At 43.8% G+C, this 23104-nt stretch overlaps 1 protein-coding gene across 3 annotated transcripts in view; it reads left to right on the top strand.

The window, feature by feature from the left end:
• Window positions 1-23104, top strand: part of LOC126190666 (CD109 antigen) — an 818148-nt gene that overhangs the window by 481856 nt on the left and 313188 nt on the right. Inside the window, exon 1 of one of the 3 annotated variants that reach the window (XM_049931110.1) lies at window positions 5966-6145. The exons of the other annotated variants lie outside the window; for them this stretch is intronic. The gene's annotated coding sequence lies outside the window, so the exon portion shown is untranslated. Of the gene's footprint in view, window positions 1-5965; window positions 6146-23104 lie in introns of those variants that run through there. 3 annotated transcript variants of the gene reach the window in all.

Genomic DNA, 23104 nt, shown 5'->3' with positions numbered 1-23104 from the left:
CCCGCCTGTCACGAGTCTTCGGTGACCCGTCCTTACCACTGCCCGGCACGAACACACAGCTTCACTGCTTTAACTTCACTGACGTCGGCGGTACCTCTTCTGCAGCAGTGCAGAGCGACGTAAACTGGAACGACCACACAAAAGAAGTTCTAGGGACGAAATACTGAAGAAGGGTGATCACTGGAAGAAGGCTACCACGTAATTGAAAATCATTCACGATAGAGATAGCTGGAAAAATCCTTGCTCGTCGTGCTGACACACTAATCTGACAGGGAGCAAGTCGCCATCACAATGAATCCGGTATGCCGTGATGTATCCCTGGAATATTAAGTGTGGTTCCGCAGCCAGGCTAACAATGTCTACTCACCCAGTCACTCGCTGAGCATACGGGCATAGAGACGGTGGATGACGGATGTTCGAAGTCCTCAGTTCCTGCCGCTCTTTGTTTCGAAAACAACCTGCTGATTGTCGATGCTGTCCAATCATTCGCAGAACGACCTAATGTCTAAACCAGTGGTGGTCGGCGTTGTCATTACCGCCCACAATAGTGGGCGTGCCAGCTTTCATGGTGGCCAGTAAGGCCGCGCGGTCTAGGGGCCGTGTCACGGATTGCACGGCCCCTCCCGCCGGAGGTTCGAGTCCTCCGTCGGGCATGGGTTGTATGTTGTTCTTAGCATAAATTAGTTTAAGGAGAGTGTATATCTAGGGACCGATAACCTCAGCAGCCTGGTCCCTTGGAAAGTCACACATCAGTTCAATTCAGTTGCGGTCGGTAGGAGTTTTATGAACATTATTATTATTATGAACATTATTATTATTATTATTATTTGCTTCAGTTTGCTTTAGCTTTACGTCATAAATTTTTATAACTCTGATTCGTACATTTTGTTAGGTTACTTCCATACTTTGTTAATCACCATTACTGTAGAACCAGTAGGCGCTTAGGAAATGTACTACTAGCAGAAATACCGGGAGGCTTTAATTAAACTTTCCTTATTTAACACCTTGTAACACGGAATCTAATTACCGTAGGAGTATAAAACTCGGGAGTATTACTGTCAAGGACATCGGGAAGAGAAATCGTGCAGAATCTATTCAGTTGAAACACTTGTAATGTGCTTGCTACGGTACCATTACTCCTACAAAAGGGGCGCAATATGGCGCCCATCAGTGTCCAGATGAGTCTCAAAGCGCAGAATTGCATTCTGGACAGCAGAACGAAGCATGTCCGTAGGCATGCTGGCTACCTCTTGATATGCTGCGCTTCAGATCAGTACATATGTGAATGTTCCCCCCTGGTAAACCGTGTTCTTCAGGTAGCCCCCACAACTAGACTGAGATCAGGTGACCGTGCCGGCCAAGCATTTGGAAACGATCGGCTGATAATCCGATCGTTTCCAAAACTGTTTCGTAGAATCAGGTGAGCTTCACGGGCGACGTGCGGTGGGGGCCCCTTCTTGCATGAAAACTGTCGAGTTCAGCGCGTCTCTCTCCTGTAGGGCGGCTGTGACATGCTGGCGAAGCATCGCTGGCCAGTCGCACTGCACGTCTTTGGTCCTTGAGCTCCAGTTTGTTCAAAAAAGTATGGGCCAATGATGAACGTAGCCGTGTAGCCACACCATACGGTGACTCGTTCACCATACAGAGGAACTTCATGCACAGTGACTGGAAGTGAAGATTCCCACACTCAGCAGTTGTGAGTGTTCACCTCACCCGTCAGAGAAAAATGAGCTTCGTCTGTCGTCCGCAGCTCGTGGTCGTGCGGTAGCGTTCTCGCTTCCCACGCCCGGGTTCGATTCCCGGCGGGGTCAGGGATTTTCTCTGCCTCGTGATGACTGGGTGTTGTGTGCTGTCCTTAGGTTAGTTAGGTTTAAGTAGTTCTAAGTTCTAGGGGACTGATGACCATAGATGTTAAGTCCCATAGTGCTCAGAGCCATTTGAACCATTTTGAACCTTCGTCTGTCCATAGGATGGTCCAGGGCCAGCCCTCGTCAACTTAAAGCCTTGCGAGAAAGCGGAGAGCGAAGTCAACACGGCGCTGTGCGTCCAGTGGTGCGAGCTGCTGTACGATATGGATCTTGTATGCATACCATTTCAGAAAGGTTCGAAGCACCTTCCGTACAGTGGACCACGGGATGTTCTACTGTCGCGACACAGCACGCGCACTGCCTGACGATCGGGAATTGCGCGCAGCGTTGTCTGCCATAGGAACAGCGATTTCACCAACCACCTGTGGACCAACCGGTCGTCGGTCTCTTACCGGAACGACGCCCAGTTCTCCAGTTGGTTTGAACTTGGCCATCATGCTCCGCACAGAAGGTGGAGAAAGAGGACCCTTCCATAATCCTTTCGGCCAGCGAAACACTCTAAGTGCAGCTGCAGCGTTACTGTTGTTTTAATAATAGAGCTTCACCAGTAATGCTCTGCTACTTACGTCCAAGCTCATATTGACACGTCAACAAGTGCACTGCGACTGGTCAGGTGTGTGAGACTGTGAATCACGATGACTGATCACGGCACCTGGTGGCCGTAGTTGGAACTGGACGGTGGCCTGTGACGCATGGAAATGAAGCACCCCATAGCCTGGACATTAATACTACGAAGTTTGGTATTCGTACGGTAAATAGTTTCCGTATTATAACGTGTTAAACAGAGAAATTTTAATTATAACCACCCGATACATAAGTGGACGGTAGCTAAAAAAGTCGGTAACCCACTGTCTAAACTGTGTTGTTGGCTGCTGTCGTTTATTGCAGCCGCGTCCAAGAGTGTGTGTGTCACATCGTCACTTTTATGCCACGGGGGTATATGTGGTGGAGCTTCCATTAAAGATGCTCTGAACTTCTTCAAGGTCACCCTGATACTGGATCACAAACTGGTTGACAGAATATAGTATCGTACCACGTCTCACTAATGGAACATAATTGTGTGTGAAAATCTGTTTTGACCCTTTTCCGTTCGTACTTGGATCACATAAATTTATTTTGATTTAGTAGCACTTTTACCATTTACCTCATTATAGAAAGTAATCGCTCAATACTTCCTATCATCATTTAGACCAGGTATTGCTATTCGAGAATATCCAGGTATTCTCTCTGTAACTTCGTTTGATTCGGATAGAGTTGTCTTTTCGTTACGATTTCTGCTTCATGCTGTTGCCGCAATAAATCCCTCTCCTCCAGTGGCATGCCTTTGATTAATGTTGAAAAATTTATCTCTGAGACATTATACATACGGATCAGGGTAGAAGCTTAAACAAACCTTAAAGACTTTTGCCCTTTTATCTATAATAATCGTTTACAGGATGAGAGCCCAACTGTTTCATGTAACTGGTATAGCGCAAAAATGGACACCATTAGGATAAGTAGACTCCATCGAGAGTCTGGAGTTCTTTTCTGATTGCGCAGTCACTTATTTTAATATTTGCGCCTCTGCGACAGTGTTAATAAGGAGAAATGTTCTAAGTGATTTGCCTTCCGATATCAGTACGGTATGTTAGCGTCTAGACAGGTTAGTTTCTTCTGTAAACTGACGTCCGTAAGTGTAAAACTTCTTAACAGTAAGAGAACAGATGGCATTTGACACTGTAGCACATCATTTGCTACTAACGTGGGCACGGTGTAACCTCCCCCCCCCCCCCCCAAAAAAAAAAAAATTATGGATAATGATTCTAATTTTAGTGTAACCTCAAAACAAAATTCTTTCTCATTTGCAACCTCCGTAGAAAATTCTTTTCACATTAACCTCAACACAAAAATTCTTTCTGATTTAATCTAAGCTCAAAATTCCTAAACCTCTCAACTGTAAAAATTATAATTATGTCGTTCACATTCAGTGTAACGTCCCAATAAAAAAATAAATTCAGTAACCTGGTAATAAAACAATGTAAGTAACCTCTCAATTAAATTATCGCTCACTTATGACTTTTCAATAATTCACTGTGAATTTAACCTGGTAAATTTTGGACGACAGCAGTGCTGCGTCATGGCCCTGAAAGATCATTCCGAATGAAAAAAGGAAAAATTCTTACCTCAATGAAGTCGCCGGATATATCTGCTCTTACAATAAATTTTTTCGGCACGGCTCTGTGCAATGCTGGCCGACCTATCTGTCATTTATAAAAGGGAGCAACTGATTTTTCTATTGCAACACTCGGGATGATCATGGATGGGAGAAATTAGTAAATTCTTTAAATTGAAATGAATGGTTGTTAAAAGTTACTTTTTATGAGGAAGATTATTATTACGAGAGTTTTAAAACATTTACATGCGACTTGAGATAACATTACTACATATGCGCGAGGCTGCTTTTTACCTTGTACAATAATACTCAGGCTCAGGCATCGCTGCACCGCGACTGCCCAGCCAACACGATACACCAGACCAGAGCAGACTCCAGACTAGCAACAACTTACTGCTACAGCTACACAGTTCCTACTGCAGTCAACACTGCTCTCTGGTCAGAGACCTTGCATAGCGCAGGCAGCGCATGAGCAATACATCGAAATTACATCTGCTCGGACCTCTTACAACGGTCATTTGCACGTATGTGATCGGCTCGACGACAAATAGAATGAAGTACGTTATACTGCATGGCGAAATTTCCACATGAATGAAAGTTTACGTCGGGTGCGCCCTAAGGCAGCGTAGTAAGTCCCCTTACGTCCTAAATATGCGTAAACAATTTATCAGACATCTGGGAAAATACACGGCAGTCGGCTGTGTGTGCTTTCGTGTACAGACAGGGAAGTACTGCTCGCAGGCCGACCGTAAGGAATTGCAGAGCCGAACAAAATTTCCACTCGTTGTAATGGATGGCAGCAGTCTTTAAACGTGGATCAAAGTAAGAAAATATCTATTACGAAGAGAAAGAACATGATGGTATATGATTACTTGATTAGTGGTGAACATCTTCAGCAAGTCATACCATGTAGAGTATGCAGGGCAAATACAATGAAGCTATATGAAATGGGATGATAAGCTAAAATTAGTATTAGAGGAACCAAAAGAAAAACTTAATTTATTACATGTGAGGTTTCAGAGAAAACCTACTGCGTCTGTAAAGGGCACCGCATACAAGGCATCAGTGGTTCGAGTTGTATTAAACCTTATCATGAAATCATAACAACAATCAGAACAACAAAGAAATTTGAAGAGCAGCTGCTAGTACCGTAACAGGGTGGCACAGCACATGCGAAAGTGTGGCAGAAATGATCAATGAATATAAATGGGGAAACCCTCGTTTGTAAATTTGGAGGATCTGTACCCGAAGGAGAGTGTGCGATCTTTACGCTGCCTACATTGTGTGTCTCGCGTAGGAATCGTGAGAATCCGTTAGAGATCAGAACTACCGCAGAGGCAAGTACACATACACAGTTATTTTCCCGTCGGTCAATACGCAATGGGACAGGACAGAAAATCGATTAACAGTGGTTCGTTGTATCATCCGCCAGTGCACTGTACGTTGGCTGCCGGAGTATTTATGTAGGCTTAGTGCAATTGCTTTTTACGTCTGCTACTGTGGACAGGTGAGAAGTTAAATCAGGCTTTAATTTTAGTCCAAGAGGATTGTACAATGCTTTCCATTTCCTGACAAGTTCAGGTTATACAGTATTTTAATGGCACAGTATCTCAGAGCGGCCTTATCATTTGCTGTCAGATGTTGCAAGTTGTTGTATTGTGTGTGACTACCGTAAGAAGTGAAAAGGGGAGTGAAAACAACGGAGAGAAACAGTAAACGCACAGCAGAAACTCTAGATAGCATCCTGCCCGTAGGCACCTACTTGCCGCTACCAGGGACGGCAGCGAACTGGCAGCGTCCAGCGAGTGCGGAGAAAGCAGGCTGCCTCGCTCTCCTGTCGCGCATGCGCAGTAGCAGCCGACGCCCAGGGCGCTGTCGGCGCGTGAGCCGAGCGCCAAAGTGTTTAGTTGTCTGCGGACTGGCGGCAGTGGAGGTAGCGCGAGTGGGCGCCGTGATGTGAGTTTCCTCAAGAAAAACCTCGACTTTGTTCCCGGATTGCGTAACAATTTAGTCGACAATGAACTACAGTGTTAGGTGCAACATCAGCTCCTGAAGTGCGCCTGCTGGTTAGAGTTTTGGAGTCGTGATGTCACCCGCCACCACGTGGGTGTAGGCGCCAAAACAGGTACGTGTTCTCCACTTTCACAACGCCCGACAACCGTATGATTAAGGTAGTCCTAAATTCCCTTTTACAGACGTACGTCTTACAATATTCGGTTTGTAACTAAAAAAAAACGTGCTTGAAGTTCAAAGCAATCGTATCAGAAGTCACCCACTCAAGAACTCTCTCCTTGGAGAAAATACTGATGATTTGGTAGTGCTCAGTGCCTAAGAACGGAATACGTTAGTAGGGGAAAGAACGGTCGTTTACCTTACACTGAAACTAAATTTCTGTAAGAATGGTGTGTGTGCGGTTAACTGAAAATCAGTCAGCTGTTACTCCTTTGTTTGCCATCATTTGGTTCGACTTTAGCGTTAAAAAGCGAAGTTTACCTTACAAGGTTTCGGCATTTCACCTAGTTGAGAGGCGTCTTTGACAAACACTCTATATGTGTTAAAAGGCCAGCTCGAACCACGACCGTATAGAATCGCTGGATAGTGACGCTTAGCGGTAATGTTCTCATAGTCACGCGACGCAAGGCCCACAGTTTGGTCACGGTGAGGTAATTATTACGCTCTTTTTAACTCTAGCGACGTTGTGTTTACTTCACGAAGACGGAATTCGGGCTAGACGCAGTTTTGTCTCTGTTTTTCACTCTTGTCATTGCGGGTGACCGAACCTTATTTATATTTAAAAAGCCTGAAGAAGAAAAACAAGTAAGCGCAATTCAAAATAAGGCTATTTTTAAATAAATTCATTTTGTAACACACATCCTGCATGACCTGTGCTATGAAATGAGCAAGAACTCTTGAAAAGTTTACCGAAATGTTTTTATGTCACAGCATGTTGAAAACCAAGTGACACTCAACAAATATAGGAAGCTGGGAACGCTCAGTGCTGTCTGTGGTGAGGTATTGCGTCTACAGCCGGAAAGAAACAAAGCACGCGCAGATGTATGTAGGCAAGCGGTCATTCCACCCGCGCTCCACACGCAATTCGGAACATGTGGCACGCCGTGCCAAGTGCCCTCTGCCATACAATTCACAATGGTTTGCGGAGTACGTACGAGCCGTGTTTCTTAAGTAAGTACCATTCTGAACTAAATATAAAACAAGTTGATTTTTCGTAGCGATTTTATCTTCACATGAAAGCCTGTTCTTTAGTCTAATTTTCTACATAATTGCAACCAATAATAAGGCAGTTATCATGTCGTACAACCAGCTCTGAATACCTTCGTCGAAGAAATATGCCGCCGCAGCATAACTTTTGGACATGTCCGAAAGAACAGGCACCACGCGGAATCCGGGGCTGTGATGCATGTTACGTAAATTGAAGGAGGAGGGGGGGGGGGGGCGGGAGGGAGGGAGGAAGGAAAGGAAAGGAACTGTCAGCTGCATCAGCACTTCGTGAGTCAGTAATGAGTGAAGTTCGCCCACTTAGTTCCTCCTCATGCACAATGATAAGGTCATATATAAAATCTCTCACCAATTTGGTTCAGGAGGCATACTAGTTCGAGGACAGTATTCAGAGATGATTATACGATACGACAACTGCCGTAATATTGTTGCAAATTATGCAAAAAAGCAGATTAAAGTACAGGCTTTATGTAAAGATGAAATTACCAAGGAAAGCCTTTACGTTATATTTTTATTTCAAAACGGTACTTACTCAAAATTATGCGTAGTGGTGCTTGCCAGCGGCGGTGAGGAAATTTGCGTTGTTATTTACTAGTACTCTTATGCCGTAAATTCTTTTCGTAATTCAGTGACATGTTTCTTAGCGGAAAGCAACTGTTGCAACCTGCATGCATCTGGCCGTCCCAGTAAATTGCCTCAGGATTAGAAGTACTTTTATTACTTTTTATTTCTTCTGTGCATGTTTTAGTGGGCAACTGTTCACAACCGAACGTAAAGATAGCTTCCGTTTCAGTTGAAAATACCAATGGCTTTATATTGACAGCTTGTCATTTAACGCTGTATTTGCGCACTATTTGCGTATCACATGACGAATTAAAATTGGGATTTAATTATGAGCCTTACGTATGTGAAGTTCGGTTTCCTTGTGGACTAATTACGGAGCACAGTTGATTTTTCTTCAGTTGTGATATCGAAGTTATTCTTTTTAAGTACACGCAGTCCAAGTGTAGCTAACAGTATTCAGTAGTAGAGGATTTTGCCAGCTGATACCAGTTGATAATATTTTTACAGAAGCGAATGAAATGTTTACCTTGCGAAGCAGAGCCTTTCGGGTAAAATCGCCTAGCTGTCTCTGTGCTAGCGCAGTACTTCGTTACACAGAGGGGCCAGTCTCTTCATATCCCTGAATATTGATAATTCCAGCTGGGACACCCAGTCTCAATTCATTATTTTCAATTTATACATAATTCCAAACCTCTTCGAAACTTTTTCTCGCTGACAACCCCCAGTAGAAAATAATAAAAGGAGCAAAGTTTGTAGCTTACAACATTGTAGATGATGAAGTAAAACTTCAGCATCATACATGATGTTTTAATTTATTGTTTCTTTGTTACTAACTATTCGCAACACATTTTTGTCGACAGTATTCACATATCGTACTGAATGTCGTTCTCGCTTCCCACGCCCGGGTTCCCGGGTTCGATTCCCGGCGGGGTCAGGAATTTTCCCTGCCTCGTGATGACTGGGTGTTGTGTGCTGTCCTTAGGTTAGTTAGGTTTAATTAGTTCTAAGTTCTAGGGGACTGATGACCATCGATGTTAAGTCTCATAGTGCTCAGAGCCATATGAACCATTTTTTTTTTTTGACTGGTTTGGTCAAGTGCGCGGTAATAAGCGCCCGTATCCCCAACCCGGCCGGGAATCGAACTCGGGACCCCGTGATCCAGAGGTAGCAACTCTAGCCACTAGATCACTAGCTGCGGACTGGGATTTCGAGTGTGTAAAGATTCGGCGACGGAGGTTACTGGCTTAGGACTAAGGAAGAGGTACCACGGTCGAAGTTTCCATAATGTGAAAACCTACGGATAATCTGTATGCTCGCGGAAGTAAGCCGCAACCTAATTTTTCGCGGTCGAATTGTGGGGGATATGTGCGGCTTATATTCGGGCGACTGCTGTATTTGAAAGCAAGCACGGACACAAGAAGTGAACTTCAACCTTTGCGTCGTTTAGTGCTACAGCAAGGTATGTGGTGGTGGGAAGTGCAGGACAGGGAATGTGTTTTTCGCGAGATGCCCGTTTGAAGGCGACTCCACGGGTGAGACTGTCAAGCGTGACTGGCAGGGAAAGGAGAGCACACACACACACACACACACACACACACACACACACAGAGAGAGAGAGAGAGAGAGAGAGAGAGAGAGAGAGCACAGCGCAGCCTCAGCGTCTGCGGCGTCGCCTGGCGCACGCCACGCGTTAATTGGGGCAGCGTAACGACTTTACTGGGCCGCCGGTCACCCGCCCCCACCCCTTGCTCCACCACGCCATATCTGAGCGGTAGGGGGGGAGGGGGAGGGGGGCGAGAAATGCGCGACGCAATTTCGTCAGGGGCCGGGCTGCTGCAGGTGTCGCAGCTGATGACGTCAGCGCCGCTGCTGACACGCGGCTGTATGTATATATTTTAAAAAAAGAGGGGAGGGGGGACTACGGCGGTGGCTCCAATCTGCGGACGGTTGCGACTCCCTGACAGTTCGACAGTTTTCTCTCGTCCCGTAAACCGTTCATGTGGAAGAGAGAGAGAGAGAGAGAGAGAGACGCGTCCGCGCTCTAGTGATTTTTACGCCGAATTTGAAATAAATGAAACTTTTGCCGTTAGGTCAGTGGTTGCCTGGTTTGTCCCCACGTAGCCAGCCATTTATCTATTGACTGTGGTATAAATTTCGTGTGTTCATCGAGAAAATAACTCCCATTTCGCGAGATAACTACATTATTGCAGAACGTGGCTGCCGTGTGATTGTTTATAATGGATGAAGCAAACAGCGCTATTCGTACAAGTCAGCGACAGCAAATGTTCCGGACGGTCGTGTCTCCTAAGCTGCTGTCTGTCGAGATCTTGTAGAGCGGAAAACTTATGAAGCTTCATTTCTCATCATGTTAGGACAGCTTACCTGTACAACAGACATTGTGTATCCCTTGTACTGATAAAAGCAAGCAAGTACTCTGAAGAAAAATTTTTAAATTCCGAAATCGCAACCGCTGGTTTCCAAATAAAATAAACCGAAGTCAAATTGTGGTTAGTGGGTGCTGTGAAGTATACGTATTCTGAGATTTCAGCCGGCCGGGGTGGCCGAGCTGTTCTAGGCGCTACAGTCTGGAACCGCGCGACCGCTACGGTCGCAGGTTCGAATCCTGCCTCGGGCATGGATGTGTGTGATGTCCTTAGGTTAGTTAGGTTTACGTAGTTCTAGGGGACTGATGACCTCAACAGTTAAGTCCCACAATGCTCAGAGCCATTTGAACCATTTTTGAAATTTCAGTTATTTTTACCTATACGATGGGAAAGCAATTGAGACATGCGGGTGCTTGTTTTTGACTGCATGACATTCTTGTTCATTTCACAGGCCACGGAACATCGCTCTACGCGTTGATCTCGTGGTGCTCCAACGTATTACTCAACATCCGTGGCCTCCAGACTCGCCAAGATCCCACCTCGCAATGCACAGCAGAGTCTGTGCACCATTATGTGTAAAACCGTCAAACTGGTTTTAGTATAATTTTCTCAAAGAGTAATTGCTGCAGCTACCAAGGGAGTGTCAGAAATAAAGTACAAAAGAGGTACTTGTATCCCGCATAGGTGCTTAAATCCATAAGATTTTATCCTGAGTTTCGTTTATAACGGCCCGCTCCTCGTTAGTTGCGTGTATGCTAAACGTACTTTCTAATTGTATGATTTCTTCTGCCCGCCGGCCGTTGTGGCCGAGCGGTTGTAGGCGCTTGAGTCTGGAACTGCGCGACCGCTACGGTCGCAGTTTCGAATCCTGCCTCGGGCATGGATGTGTGTGATATTATTCGTATTAAATCAAGTGAAAGATATATTTTTTTCTTTTCTCATTCGTAGGCTTTCGCGTAAAGTTTCATCCGGCATGCGATGCGGTAACCCAGACATTATATAGTGTTTCATCCTCTCACCTTTTGTTGCTGAAGCCACCCCTTTCTTTTTTTTTTAGTTCTTTCCCTTACAGGTGAACGTTTTTTTCGCATCCTCTGTACTTTCTCAGTAAGTGTATGTCCTTCAGACTACGTTCACTACGTAAACACAGTACTGTTTACCTTGAGATGCGGTTGGACTCAACGGATTACAATATTTCAGTATACTGGACAATTCACAGTTGCTGTGACTCCAAGGATCCATAAAAGTTATCGTATTCATTGTGCAAAACGTGTTGCATTTATCGTGGAACAAACTTTTGTACGCATAAGATACCATTAGCCATCGATACCCTCCTTCTTCTCGCGTTCTTCTGTTCGTCTTGATTGCTGTTCGGTGGAAGAAATGGGATCACCAGGCTATAAATAATGTGGTCAGCGAGTTCTTCCTCGAGTTGTCTCTCTATTATAGGTTTATTAAAAGGATTACAAGACGCGTCTCGGAAGTGATCAGGGGCATTAATATGCAGCGCCAGTAGAAAACTTCTGCCACAAGGAGGAACGGTGTGCATTGACATTTGGTGTCATTGCATCCATTCATTTGTCTGTGCAATTATTTTCAAAGCTGTGGCTAGCTTCATTGCCGACATACCTAGTAGAGGACAGTACTGTTTGCAGGCGCTTCTTTTACCACCTGTACAAATTAGTACGGAGATAATGACGCCGGCCTTTGTGGCCGAGCGGTTCTAGGCGCTTCAGTCCGGTATCGCGCTGCTGCTACGGTCGCAGGTTCGAATCCTGCCTCGGGCATGGATGTGTGTGATGTCCTTAGGTTAGTTCGGTTTAAGTAGTTCGAAGTCTAGAGGACTGATGACCTCAGATGTTTAAGTACCATAGTGTTTAGAGCCATTTGAACCATTTGAGGCTAATGACGCGCCAGAGGTCCAGGTGTGTGGTTTATTTAATCTGAAAAAGCCAACATGTTCCAGCTCCTAAAGATAATGCCATGGAGCATCAAGAACTTGATAGTGCGGTCGTGCCTTCACGAAAGATGTTGTTTTAGTCAAATAAATCGCACATTTGGACAAGTGCGTACTGAAATAGCGGTAGTTTCAAGATTTTAAACATGGCTGCAATAGCAACTGTTGAAATTCTTCACGATAGAGGATGACAGCCAAAACTGTTGCAGGATAAAACTTTATTAAAATTCTTAATTTTAATAAATTTTTACCCTGTGCAACTGTTTTGGCTGTCATCCTTTATCGTGAAGTGATAGAGATGCATTATGGCTTCCCATCAGACACCTAAACCAATTACTGTACCTCTCCGGAGATCTCTAAAGTACCACATTTTTGCCATATGGTTCAGCAGCCGCTCATGAAAAGGCACGGAGCTCGGCACTTTGTTCATCTTAGACTTTCTCCCTGTAAGCAAAATCGACACTTAAGAATCGCATGGGTAACCCGTTTCTGAAATCCGAGGAAGTTACGGCCATAAGAGCTATCTATATAGTTGACTGTGTTAATTTTTGCGTCCAGGCCGGTGTGTGAAATATATGCAATACACTGATAGGTGCCCGATTTTTCGTTAAGGTGCCCAGTTTTTCGTTGAGGAGCGACATAGGATAATCGTTAAGTCGCGGCAGGAATCTAAAGAATAAATACGTTCCGCTTGTTACCCCACCATGTATAGCTGCTCCATCTCGTATTTCTCTCCGGCTTGCTGAGTCGGACACGCGTCACTCTGGCTTTGTTGTGATGGGGCACACGTTGGCGCGCGCCGTGGCAGCAGTGGTGAAAGAGGAGGGGGGGTGTCGCACCTGTCCGGTTAGCGCAGTGGCCTGCCGAAGCGTCGCGTGTTGTGTGTGTGTGTGTGTGTGTGTGTGTGTGTGCGGCGTTGCAAGTTCGCCCTCCGGGAAACGCTCTGCGGGGTTCTACTGGAGGTAGGTGGGCGGCCGCGGCCGCTGGAAGTTCACTGTGCGTCCGCGCCGCCCGTTCTCCAGTTGTAAACACGGCACCTGTAACCTGTCAAGACATGAATATTTTGTAACACCGCAGCTGTCCTCAGCAACACAACAGCAACGTTTCATCTCCCTAAACTGACAAAAAGAATCTCTACTACCGTCTAATCGAACGTACCTCAAGCAATTTTCCCGCTAATATTAAAGTTCAGATACATTTCAACAACTGATGCAAGAAGTTCAGGAAACGGGAGGGCTTACCTTGTTCTAGCCTACACGGGACTTTCATTGCGAAAACCATTCAAAAAAGGACGTTTGTTGGGAAAGCATTTCAGGTTACGCGTATTCGGAAGAACAGAGCAAAGTACTTCATATAAGAACTGGCGCGGTGTGTAGTTTCCGTCGTCCACGCCCTTAAGTTCAGACTACTACGTTGCAGCCCCACCCCCAACTTCCCTTTATTAAGGAAATGACTATTTCTTGGTACGTCACGTTATGTTCATTGAACCCATCTCTTCTCTTAGCCAAGCAGTGTCATAAAGCTTCCCTGTTCGTTTATTATTCGAGCTACGCGCCTAATCTTCAGCATTCTACTATATCACGCGTGTCAGATACTTCCTAGTACTAGCGTCTCATTTCCTAATCTGATTCCCTCAGCAGCACCTGAATTAATTCCACTACATTCCAGTGCCCTCGTTTTTACCTTATTTGTTTCCACCTTTTTGAAGACACTATCAGTTCTGCTCAACTATCGTGCAGCGGCGTTGCTTCCGAAAAAATTTCGAAGTTTGCCTTGATCTCAGGGATTAAAGATATGATGAGCGTAAAAGTGCCATGTAGTAACGTAACAACAAAAGGTTCTCGAACATAAATTTTTATTTGCGTAACACTTTCCAATACTGAATAAATTAAGAGCGAAATTGAAGATCTTGTAAAAAAAAAAAGTCAAGAATACGCTATTTTCGACCTTACTTTGCAAACCTGGACTGTATAAACCTTAACATACTGGGCTCATTAGAAATACCCTGATTTTCACCAGCTAAAAAGTGTAAGATTGTCCAATGCGGAGTAACACTCTTAGATAATTTTGTATCAGAGTTGGGCACGAAAATCGCGGCATCAAAAAAATTTTGAAATTTTGATTCTCATATCGCATAGAACAAACGCACGCGGAACATTGAACTTAGCTCGGTGGCTCAAGGATGTGGCTTACAAAATTTCATTCATGTACTATTTTCCAATAATCTGCAAATTCGTCGAAAAATTTAACGATTTTTGTGAATAGTTGAAAATAATGTAACTTCGATGCTTTCGTTATAAATGCCGATTTATATTAAAACTTAATGACCATTCTCATTTGAAACAACTTAACAACTTATTTAAGCCGCCCCCCAGAATAGTGGACAATATTCCCATCATGGGTCAACAGTGCAACATGAATTGAGACAAACTAGCCGGAAAATGGCTGTGCGAATAAAAGTTTTAGCTTTGGCTTCTTATATCTCCTTGATTAAAGGCATGATAAACATAAAGTTTTGGAGAACAACAACTTAGTAACAAAAAGTTAAGAAAACATGAAACATCATTCACGTACTGCTTTTAAATTTGTACAAAATCAGTTCACTCTTGTTTTTCGTAAAAATTAAAAAAATTGATTACATTCGTTTTGCTTTTAGAAAATCTGTTTCATATAACTGATTTCAAACTAATGACAGTTGCAAACACCATGTTTTTAAGCATCTAGAAAACCACGTTCGATTTTCCAATGTGGGCTAACAATCCCTGAGAATGGCGGACAAATCTGAGAGAACGTATCACGACGACAGGCGACACTGCAGCAACCTGTTGCCTTTGTTCCGTTGCACGTGATTCCTCAATCGACAAGTAATGTCGCACTACATTGCATTGGTCCATGGCGACGTTGACACTACCGATTCAAGAACATGAACCAGCGACACCATCGCCGTCTTGGTCATTCCCGATTGCCGTGAAATCATAGCCACGGGTGGGTCTCTTCATACATGGTCCGAAGCCCCTAATTTGGTTTCTTAATTTAGATTCTAATGCTTTGTGGTGATACCTATCCGCTTACAAAGCCATTTGCAAAGTACTCTTATCTCTGATTCTCAAAACCGTATCTCATATAGGCAGCAAGCAAAAAGAAATATCAATTTTGATTTTAAACTTACCATGAAGTCGTCGCAATAGATGTGCTTGAGACGTTCTGTTTGTGAGTTAACGAGCAATTCGCTCTCATATAAGTATATGGCCGAAAGAGTCAGCCTTCAGGAATTGTGAAACGAACCCTGTCGTCCAGGACCGCGCATGCCACAAAGGGAGCAGATTCACAACAAGATGGGGGAACTCACAGGCCTCTATTGTCTATTGAGGCCTAAGCGCTATAGTGTGCGAGTGAGACAGACGAGAACCTACGTCATAGGGCAATCCAGTAGAATCCGTTTGTGGGCGAGGAAACGTAGCAGTGTTAAAAAATATGGCCACCTAAAATCGGCCATAAAGGGAAACTATTTAATTCTGTAGTAGTGCATGGAAACAAGCCACAGTAATTTTAGTCTGCCATCCTCCATAAATTTTCATGGTCATCCCCAAAAAACTTGAATATTGATAGTATCTATAACAGTTTAGGATTTACTGTTGAAGTGAAATTAAAAAGTTTTGTAACAAGGACCTGAATGTAAAAATCAGAACGCTTTGGTCGATCTTAACGATCGACATTTCATATAGAAGCGTATCATTAAAAGACAAACGTTGTAAATGTCAACGCCGTAACTTCCTGGCACTTAAATCTATACTCGATGTTAACAAATTTCTCGTCTTCAGAAACGCTTTCCTTGCCATCGCCAGTCTACATTTTATATCCTCTCTACACCGACCATCATCAGTTATTTTGCTCCCCAAATAGCAAAATTCCTTTACTGCTTTAAGTGTCTCTTTTGCTAATCTAATTCCCTCAGCATCACCTGAGTTACTTCGACTACAGTCCATTGTCCTCTTTTTGCTTTCGTTGATGTTCATCTTATATCCTCCTTTCAAGACGCTATCTCTTCCGTTCAACTTCTCTTTCAGGTCCTTTGCTGTCTCTGACAGAATTACGGTGTCATCGGCAAACCTCAAAAGTTTTTATTTCTTCACCATGGATTTTAATTCCTATTCTTTTTTTAATCCTTTACTATTTGCTCAGTATACAGATTGAACAAAATGGGGGACAGCCTACAACCCTGTCTCACTCCTATCTCAACCACTGCTTCCCTTTCATGCCCCTCGACTCTTACAACTGCCATCTGGTTTCCGTGCAAATTGTAAATAGCCTTTCTGTCCCTATATTTGATCCCTGCCACTTTCAAAATTTGAAAGAGAGTGTTCCAGTCAACATTGCCACCGCTTTTTTTCAAGTTTACAAGTACTAGAAATGTAGTATTGCCTTTCCTTAATCTATTTTCTAAGATAAGTCGTAGGGTCAGTATTGCCTCACGTGTTCCAACATTTCTACAGAATCCAAACTGATCATCTCAGATGTTGGCTTCTACCAGTTTTTCCATTCGTCTGCAAAGAATTCCTATTAGTATTTTGGAGCCGTGACTTATTACACTGATAGTTCCGTAATTTTCACACCTGTCAACACCTGCTTTCTTTGGGATTGGAGTTATTACATTCTTCTGTCTCATACATTTTGCTCACCAGATGGTAGAGTTTTGTGATGTTTTGGAACGTGAGAAAAGAAAATCTTTATATTGTGTGTTGATTCTGATTGTCTATGCGTGACTGTTTTGTTCACTTTTCTGTGAGTGTTATACGATGCCCAAAGATATATGCACAGAAGTATCTCCTGCCTGGTGACGTTTGAAGACGGCAATTGATGCCGATATCTCTGCCTTAGCTAATTTTGCTTTGATTTTACGCGAATATACGCCAGAATGATTAGTGATGTTCTTAGGCGAGAAATTAGTTTTAATCAAATAGCTTTTCTGAAAACTAGAACTCTGAGCAGTGTATGTAGAAGTACCGTTTCGAAATTAGTCATCGCAGATTTTCAATGTTTTAGCGGGACGCTCGATATATAACTGTTGGGACGAAATCCTTTATTAAACAGGAGACACAGAAAACAATTAGGTGTGTCATGCCTTCACGAGAGCATTCCTTCCTCACCATAATTCGGTAAAAAAGCTGCGATCATCCGTCATTTACAGCTCACACATCATGTTCCTTTGTGTTCGTGAATCGCCTGCAGGATCTCAGTTTTAATCACGCTTTCCTTAGTTCAACAGTTTCACTGACCGTTATTTTTTGAGTCGTTTAAATTCACATTTTCATGTATTTGACATCCAGAAATAGCTCACGCCGATCCATTTCCCGTTCACCCTCCTACAGCTGCCTATCGTCATTATACACAACATCCATGCATCAGGTTTACAACAGTTACATACAAATTAACACATTTCCAGATAACTTAGATGATATCGAAGAAAATGGAAAGTATAAACAAGCCTGGAAAATCAGCTCAGAAAGTGCATGCCCCTCGCTCTGTTGCACAATGCAAGAAACCTATAAAATGGGACCAGGAGACTTTCGGACGGTCTGTTGTAAATTTACTCTGGCGTCTCGCCCCTGGGCAGGTAAATTCCGATGTTGAAAATTTCTGACGCCGCGGAGAGTCGATTCGGCTACGTTACGATATCTCCCCCCGTCAACTTCATGTAGAGGTAACGGCGTGTGACAAGAGGACTGGTACGGGAAAATGTCAGCGCGTTTTTCTGCGAGTTACAACACAACGAAGACAATATCACTTTGCAAAGAAGGAGAGTTGTTTTGTGTAAAAATATAGTGAAGGTGGTTTTGTGTAAACCTATAGTGAAGTGTCGTGACTTCCGATGTTAATGTGCGCGTCGTGTTGTCCAGACGCACTATTGCGCTGGCTCCTTAATTCGTGGCAGCCTTGTGTGACCGTGCTGCCTGCTACAGCTAAATCGGGTAATGAACGGTCTTCGCGATCAGAACACTTCGATAGCTGTACTTCCTCCATAACGCGTGGAAACTACCAGTAATTCAGTGCTAAAATTTTATAGAACTAACATTTAGTAAAATAACGGCAGGCAGCTGTTGTGAAACTTACTTGGAAGATAAGAAGTGTGTGCCGGGCTCCGTGACGATCCTATATCTTTCCATGTCAGAATACGCCGGCCGCGGTGGTCTAGCGGTTCTGGCGCTGCAGTCCGGAACCGCGGGACTGCTACGGTCGCAGGTTCGAATCCTGCCTCGGGCATGGGTGTGTGTGATGTCCTTAGGTTAGTTAGGTTTAAGTAGTTCCAAGTTCTAGGGGACTTATGACCTAAGATGTTGAGTCCCATAGTGCTCAGAGCCATTTGAACCATGTCAGAATACGTACTATGTTTTGTGACTTTTTTGTAAGCTGAGTGACTGACGCTACCGCAGACTATTACTACAAATACCGGTGGTTTATTAACTTTTTATACCTGGGATTCACATTCATCTAACTTTATAAAAGACATCATATTTACGCCAGTGACTGTAACTTTTATTTCACGATTGCAATTTCGGCCTTAGGCCATTATCAAGTGCAGATTTTTTCTGTCTTTGCGCCATGTCACCTTAAAATGAGCTGACACATTTATATGTCGTTGTCATTACTATTAAGTACATTTGTGACGCTGTTACATATTGCGAGCACACACATCCATGTCATAAAACAACATAGTCTGTGGACACTCATGTTCGTTCGCCCATCACTAGTCACTTAAGCACTGGTGGGCTACCAGTAGCATGTAAATAGTAATCTGCCGCTGCAGTTCAGTGCGTAAGTGACTACTGATGGGCTAACGAACATGAGTGTCTGCAGACTATGTTGTTTAATTAGGTATGGATGTGTGTGCTCGCAATATGTAACAGCGTCACGAATGTGTTTAATAATAATGACAACGACATATAAATGTGTCAGCTCAGTTTTAAGTTGACGTGGCATAAAGCCAGAAAAATCTGCACTTGATAATGGTCCAAGGCCGAACTCACTGCCCCCTGGCCGCGGGCAGCCGCAACTGACGCAACAATCCGTGTTCAATGACAGCTATGATTAGCCGCCGCAGCCCTGTACCTCTATTGGAGGGTACCTTTCTATTCATTGAGAGGGATGGTCGTTTGATTTACAAAATTGATTTACAAACTTCAACTTTGTTGAAAGAGAGGTACTACAACACGTTGGATTAGTCACGATGGTATCGTTCATTACAGCAAAAATCATTTCCCAAGCTTCACAACAATGCCACTCAGATCATGTGCATGTTTAGATATATGTATTTTTGTGAGCAGCTTTTCTCAGCAATGAAAAGAGTAAAAAGTAAGGAACGATTGTTTCTTCAGGATGCAACAATGAAGATCATCCTACACATTAACATGCGAACACTTTGACGCCTGATATTTACGATCTTGTAATGAATAGAAAATGTCAAGCTACAGAGGCCCAATAAATTTAGTATGCAGTTTCTTGTAAAACAGTTGTTTCGTATTTATTTCCTGAACATCGTATTTCCTGGTGTAGCATGTCACCACGTCTTAGCAGCTAAGAGTATGAGGTTGTCAATCTCGTAAGACGGAGCTGGCACATCAAAACGCTTGCCCTGCCGCCACCTCAGCCAGCCGTGCCACGTGTCGGCGTACCGGCCCATTGGAATGGTCACAGCTAGCGACACGGCCCCCTGGAGCAGGGAGCGCTCCACGGCTCACAACGGAGCCGACGAGCTGGAACAGCCTGGTGTACGGTCAGTGCACGCCATATTGGCTTCCCGCGCTGACTGCTTGCGAAACTGCGTCACGTCATTAGGAATACAAGCGAGAACACCACATGTGCGTTGTTAATGCAAGCAGATTCCCAAACCCATATGTTGCTTGTTAGCTATTTTTGTTCCTGGCCGTTTTGAAGTACTATGAGCAAAAGTAGAAATCATTGTGCTATTACTGGACTCAGAAGTAATTGCTATAACACCGCAGACGTCGTCGTCGATTTCCGAGACAGAGGACAACAGCGCAGGTGGTTGTGTCACGCTGGAAAATCCTGTTATTGTGAATAATGCAAGGACTTGTTCACGTCATTTCTTCCCCGAAGATTATGAACAGGACTTAAAGATGAGCCTCTGGGATTATCTTTGGGGGGAAAAAGGAGGGCGACATTGTCGGTGTGCCGCGCAAAAAGTTCCAAATTGGCATGGAGATGCATTCGAGGTTGTAGCAAGCACCAGCGAAGACAACGTACGCATAGCTGCCAGATATTCATTCTCTTTGCACACACGTTTCTTTGTTCTATAAGTTGTGGAATTACTCGCGCATTTTTTTTGTAAATAGTGATTGCAGACGTTTCATTCCTACGACGACGATGATGACAGTAATAGTAATAATAATAATATTCTAAACTAGATTAGTTTTATTAATAGGTAACACCAGCAAGAGATAGCTGATACAGATGGAGAAAGATAGACTAAAAGCTGAAATACAACTGCTGAAAAAAGAAAACCGCGCTTTGAAATATAGCAACGGGGCCCTGAAAGCCAGGTGTTTCGAAGTACGTTGCGGAAGTGTAAGGATGTGCTTCTTCTGCAGTTAAACAACAATTAGAGGCACTGTACATGGGATTTCGTCCGTGTTTTACACTATGCCTCGCAATAAAGGAGCGTGTGTAGTGGGGCGCGAAAGATTGCTAATGCACTTATAAAAAGAGCTCTCCCACCGAAAGGTTACAATTAGTTGCGGAAAAGGAACCACCCTTTTCCTTGCAGGTCTAGACTTCACAAACGGGCCAAAGAATTTAAATGCAGATCTGGAATTCTGAAAGAAGTGCAGGATCTTACGAAAGCTAAGGCAGAAAATTCAAACTTCCAGAGAAAATAGGAGTTCTATGTTCTGACGAGATGAAGTTAGAGGGTCGCATGTTCTGTGACTCATCAGATGACGTAATTTTAGGTCGAAACAAAAACGTTTTGGTGGTTATGATTCGTGGTTGTCGTCATTAAGGTAATAGCCTGTATTTTGACGAATCAGCTATTCCAAAACAAAACAAAGCAGTTAGTAGTTACTGGAGCCCTAACTGCAACAATAATTTGTGATGTGGGCAGCAGGAACTCAAAGGTCTGGAATGAGCTTGAAGTTTCCACACCAAAAACTTGCTTTCCAAACTCTATGGGCCCAGCGAGAAGAGTGTGGAATTTCTGTGAAGCCCCGCGTCTGTTAAAATTGCTTAGAAGCCATGTTTTCAGACGATGGAGTAACTCTGCCAAATATCACAGAGTTCAGTTCAGCAGTCGTGGCTGCCGCATCGCGGTCGCGAAGTGGGGCCGAGGCAGTTTCAGATAAGTTTTATAGTCTGACGATAATTTATGGATTTGTAGTTTTAGCTTGACGATGACGACTGTGGACAAACGGTAGTTACTGTCATTCTGAAGAAGGTTGGGTTATCCCGACTGAAACCTAGGTAAATTCTAGGCGAACGGTGCAACTGAGGCTGTTAATTATTAAAAATAAATATCACAGTCTTGAAGACGAAGCTGTCTGAAAATCTGTTAAGAACACAGCGCAGGGCTTTAAGCATCGTGCATCACATTATGGAGACTCACGTAGTAGTAAGAGGTGGTGTTCGGTAGAATGTACGAATGGCATCACAGCAGTTTCGACACCGTTGTGTCCAGACAATATCTTCTAAACAAGGAACAGAAAGGAAATCTAATGAAACTGTTCAGTTACACCTTTGATGTTTTAAGCTTCAGGTTGTTCTAGGACGAGAAGGCACCTTTCCGAAGTGGCTGTGGCCTTAATTTTCAAAGATAGAACACGCAAAAAACGATTCCTCAACGTTTGTTCTAACATCCGTTGTGGAAAAAAGCAAAGCTTGCTGACAAACACAAGGGATTCATAATTTCAGTAAACAGTTTGGACTTTGCAGTGACATAAAGAATATGGGCTAAACCAAAACCGTTTTGGAGAAATTTTTTCTAAAATTCGTTGCTGGGGCGCATTTTAAAGAACCCAACATATTTCGAAGTGAAGAATAAAATGTAGATTTTAATGTTGACTATAAACACAGAAGGCGTCCCCTTGTCAGCAGATACATACATAGTGAGATGCCGTCACGTGGTTCTCCAGCAGAAGAAACTGAACAGGACTTAATGAAGCTCACCACAAGCGAGTTGTGTATCTATGTAGCTAGAAATATGAGAGCTGGTTTGGATTGCACTGATTTCATCGAACGAGATCGAGGTCTGTTACAGTTTCCTAGCGATGCATCAGCAACCAGTGGTGACTGCCAATCCTAACCGCATGGTTGGAGGCGCCACGACACGGACTGCGCCGCCCTTCCCGCCGGAGGTTAGAGTCCTCCGTCGGGCATGAGTGTGTGTGTGTTCTTCTGAGCATGAGTAGTGTTTTAAGTCTAGGGACCGACCTCAGCAGTTTGGTCCCTTAGGAATACACACGCCCGCGTGCGAATCCTAAGATGCACTGAAATATCTGCGGATTACATAGCTTTTAAATGCAAGGAAATTTACGGTTCCTGAGCTAGTTTCTCCCTACGTGAGGACAAGAATCTTCATTAGAATAAGGCATCTGAATGCGAAAGGTGAAACAAAACAGAACTTGCTACGAAGAAAAATCTTAAATGGATTGCGCCGTTCTCTTGGGCTGGAGCTAGTATTTATGAACGCAGTATGTTATAGCTCTTGATATTAAGTCTTTGAAGGTGTCTATTCTCGTAACATACCAGTGTTTATTTTGTAAATTTCAGTTTTAAGCGATGCTTAATAATATGCGTCATCAGTTAACAACATGCAGTTCATGAGACTGGTATTAAACTCCTGTGGTAGCACACTGTTGCCGATGATGTCATAAGTATTGGCTCGTAGCGACGCGACGCCCCTGTGTGTCCTACCTGATTGTTTCTAGTTGCA

The sequence above is a fragment of the Schistocerca cancellata genome, chromosome 6 (assembly GCF_023864275.1).
Source record: "Schistocerca cancellata isolate TAMUIC-IGC-003103 chromosome 6, iqSchCanc2.1, whole genome shotgun sequence".
Lineage (NCBI taxonomy): Eukaryota > Metazoa > Arthropoda > Insecta > Orthoptera > Acrididae > Schistocerca > Schistocerca cancellata.
This window is presented reverse-complemented; position numbering and strand designations above follow the sequence as displayed.